The sequence below is a fragment of the Chinchilla lanigera genome, unplaced genomic scaffold (genome assembly GCF_000276665.1).
Source record: "Chinchilla lanigera isolate Chin_1 unplaced genomic scaffold, ChiLan1.0 scaffold00019, whole genome shotgun sequence".
NCBI lineage: Eukaryota > Metazoa > Chordata > Mammalia > Rodentia > Chinchillidae > Chinchilla > Chinchilla lanigera.
The window spans coordinates 13,376,623-13,380,976 of NW_004955420.1; the positions used below are offsets into that span (position 1 = coordinate 13,376,623).

The following is a 4,354-nucleotide window of genomic DNA, read 5'->3' on the forward strand; positions in this document are numbered from 1 at the left end:
TGTAGCCCAGGCTGGCCTCAAACTCACAGCAATTCTCCTGCCTCAGCCTCCCAAGTGCTGGGATTGCTGGCGTGTGCCATCACACCCAGATAAATATGTATTTTGAACCAATTCAGGACACTAAGGCATCCAAGACAGTGTAACAAAAGACACACAGGAAAGAGGATTTCCAGAACTGCTTCAGAACGTGGCAAGAATAATGGGATAAGTATTCTCAAAGTGAAGGGAAGGATTTTGAGGGGGTTTGTGGGAATGTGTCCTTTACTGTAATAAATTGAAGGTCATCCATCAGTGTCCGCCTGCTCTTGACTGACTGGAGTCTTTGAGTTCTCCACTGTGAGCCCCTCCACATCATTCTGACCTCAGCTTTCTATTTTTTGAAAACACGAAGAATATGTCCCTGTTTTTACTAGAGCCAGTCACCTGTCATGCCTGGAACAGGGACCATACCCAGATTGCTCTTAGCCCCAATAATCATGAAGTTCACGTCTATAAGAAGAACGGAAACCCGTAGGTGGAAACTCATGAGCTCAAGGAGCACCATGGACATACCACAGATCCTAATTGGGCTCCCCAGAGTGATTGAATAGTCACTTGCAGAGCCAACCACAGTGCCTACGTCTGGAGTCAAAAAGATGGAGTCTGGAAGCCAGCCGTGGTGATCGTGAGGATTAACTGTGCAGTCACTTTTGTGAAGTGGTCCCCTCTAGAGAACAAATTTGCTGTGGGAAGTGGAGCATGGCTCATTTCTGTTTGTTACTTCGAGTCTGAAAACGACTGGTGGGTAAGCAAGCACATTAAAAAGCCGATTCGCTCTGTGGTCCTCAGCTTGATTGGCATCTCAACAACGTTTCGCTGGCAGCAGGATCATATGACCTCAAGTACAGAGTGTTTTCTGCCTACATTAAAGAAGTGGATGAAAAACCAACCAGTATGCCCTGGGCAGCAAGATACCTTTGGGCCAGCTGGTGTCAGAGTTTGGTGGCAGTGGCACTGGTGGCTGGGCCCATAGGGTCAGCTTCTCCGCCAGCAGGAGCTGCCTGGCCTGAGTCAGCCACAGCAGCACTGCGTCTGTGGCTGGTGCCTCAAAGAGTGTTCAGGTCTCTATAAGGAGCTCTTCCCAATCCTCACTGAGGTCCGGGAAGTTTATATGTGTAATCCCAAAGGAAAGTTATTGGAATTCTAGTGAGTTAATTCCAATCTACCACTTCCAGCGCAACCGATGGTGTAAATAAAGACACAATTATATATCCAAGATGGTGGGGAGCCAAGGGAGTCCTAAGTCCAGCTAGAATGATGGTTAACTAGAACAAAGCCTCAACCCAGGGCTGAACCCGGGTTTTATTAACTCATGAAAAGGAGAGTGGCTTGAGGATGGGTGACTGTGAGAATGGCGGGAAGTACACGAGTGCTTTGAGTTGGGCTAGGTAGATGGTCTGAAATCACCTCTGCAATATGCAGAGAGAAGGATATGCAGAAGGAGTAATCTGCATGACACAACTGAGGTAATATCTAACGTTTTGGGGTCACTGCCTCAACTCTGATGTGTTATCTTTTATATTTTTTATATTTTATCTTTTTTTTTTGCTTCAAAGACTATAGATCAGCACCTCGGTTGGACCGATTTGCATTGCTTAAAGCCAATTGAAGAGGTAAGGAAAGGTCCTAGCCAGCTCTGCACACATCAATACCAGGAAATAGGGCCAGGCTTAATTAAGATGGAGCTAATTACTCTTCTTTCAAGGAGAGCTGTCCAGGTGTCCTGCACAGTCTCCACTCTAAAAACCAGGTTCCTTCCACTGCCGAGTGTGTCGTTTGTCTCCGAGAACAATACTCTTTAACCATGATGACCGCAGCTGCTTGACCTTTGTCTCCAAGCTTGACATTCCAAAACAGAGCATCCAGCGCAACACATCTGCCACAGGACGCTTCCCCAACTTGGACAAGACCGCTACAACTGAGGGCCGCAGTTCAGCCTTGGAGACACTGCACCAGATTAGCATCATTCACGTGTCTATGTATGAGGTGGGTGAGAGAGATGGCTGCAAATTGTGTGCTACTGGCAATGATGGAGCCAGGGCAATTTGGGATTTCAAGACCGCAGAGCCTTCTATCCAGTGCCTCTGAATAATGTGAAGCTGGGTGACCCCGCCCACCAGCATGAGAACAGCGGCTGAGGGTGGCCCTGCCATTTGCATGACAGGAAAGCCAGCCGTGTAACACACTGCACAAATATTGTGTTTTTGTTTGACTATGATCGGTGAAAGTGTTAGTTATTTAAAAAGCAGTGGTTTTGTTTTGGTTTTGCGATTTCATTCCGTTCTTGACCAGAGGTTCTCTTTAAGTAGTTTGTTATGGAATTGTCACACTAACTTAAAGGAAAGGGTAAAGGAAGTATGTAAATTGCTAGAAAATTAAATAAAAATCCTGAATGCTAAAAAAATTAAATAATTTTTTAAAAAATGAAACTTTCACCATATTTTTCAGTCATACTGTGTGTTTTAAGAAACACAAATGACTAAGGGACTTTGCCACTTCCTTTCTTGATTGGGTCGTTTCCCTGTATCAGCCAATCGCTTAGCCTGGAAATTATACCATAGAGAGAAAGGATGGAGAACCCGTGGTCCCTTCTCCTTTCAGTCTTCTCCTTTGTACAATAAACTGAAGTAGCAAGCGCTGGTAGAAGGTTCATATGTCAAAAGCTTCAGTGAAAACAACTGAGTTGACCTTTTGCAGCTTTTCCACTGCTCTGATAAGAATAAAATGCATACACATGTATGTATTTTGTCACTTTAGGGATTCTGCATATAACATAAATGGTCTTATATTTGCATTTAAAATTGTCATTACATGCCCGGTGTAGTAGCGCAAGCCTGTAATCCCAGCTACTTGGGAGGCTGAGACAGAAGGATTGCAAATTCAAGCCCAGGCTGGGCAACTTAATGAGATCCTGCTTCAAAAAAAAAAAATGTCTAAAAAGCTAGGGATGCACTTCAGCTTGAAGGCTCTGGGCTCAGTTCCTAGCACTACAGAAAGCAAAACAAAACAACAAAAACTGGCATGACACAATATAAAAAGAGAAAGTTACAATTCATATTAGCAATTGAAATTTTTTTCTTTAATTAGAACAATACAGAATGACAAAACAATACCATGAGGAGTCAAGAGAAAAATTAGAACAATACAGAATGACAAAACAATACCATGAGGAGTCAAGCAGAAAAAGAGGGGAAAACCCTTTATATTTAATACTTACAATAGCACTTTCTGTCCTGTGTGTTGAACAAGGACCGCCACATTTTAATTTTGCACTAGATCCATCTAGTGTAGCTGGCTCTCTCCTTGCTTGTCTGATGTGCAGCACCATTAATAATTACACCTGGGCCCTTGGGCCAATGGGGAGCCACCTAGGACACGTGGTCACTCTAAGTCTGAAAGCACATAGTGAAGAAGAAAGGGAATTGGGAGTGAAGTCACCTTGCTTTCTCTATGTCGCATAGGGGAAACTTCACAAAACTATTTGCTGCAAAGGTTTCCTTCTGCACTGTGCGTGTGTTAAGTAGGAGACTAACTAGCGGTTTTAACAGGTTGTCTTATGGGTTTGCAAGTAGATTGTGTCTCTTCTCTTCTTGTTCTTCTGTCCTTAGCCCAAAGGGTCTTTTTGGTTATTTATCTTTGGCTTCCTCAAATCTTGAAACTTCAAATGTGTGTGTGTATGTGCGCATGCGTGCACACGCGTGCGTGCTCCTGGTGTCCTATGACACCCTTAAAAGTTTGTGACATTTTTCTGTACACATTCTGGGTTCTGTGCTCTGTCCTCCATCTTTGTGTATTTTGTGTTCTCTTAAACTCTGCACTCATCAACAGAAAGCCTGTTTCCTTTAGATATCTCCTCCTTTTCTTCCTCATCAGGATCATCTGCAATTTTAGGTTCTGGATTTTATTTTTAGAGCCATCCTATTTTAGCCATACTCCCTTTCAGAGGTTCTCACTATGAGATCATCTGTTTTGAATGTTCTGAAGTCTGCTCGGCTCAAGGCTGGGAGTGTGAAGACACACACCCTGCTCTCCTAGGAAGAACATCCACCCTCTCCCAGCTCTCACACTAATAGATCCTTTCTGGCCAGAAGTGAGCCTGGGGTACAGCTTCCTCTTCTTGCTGTTACCTGTTTCCTTTAAGGGCTGACATTCAGTCAGGCCACTTAAGATTTTAGTAAATGCTCTGCCTTTTAAAGAAGTGTGAGGTGTATATTTAAAAATTAATGTTTGTCATTGTTTTTATCTCTGTTATTTTCCAAGGACGTCTGCAACAATGTCTCTCATCCAGTGTTATCTTCCTACTACGCAGCTTTGC

General features: G+C 43.6%; 1 pseudogene; it reads left to right on the forward strand.

Annotated features, from left to right (window-relative positions):
• Positions 1 to 394: 394 nt before the first annotated feature.
• On the forward strand, positions 395 to 2,136 carry LOC102023040 (annotated as a pseudogene).
• Positions 2,137 to 4,354: the final 2,218 nt, after the last annotated feature.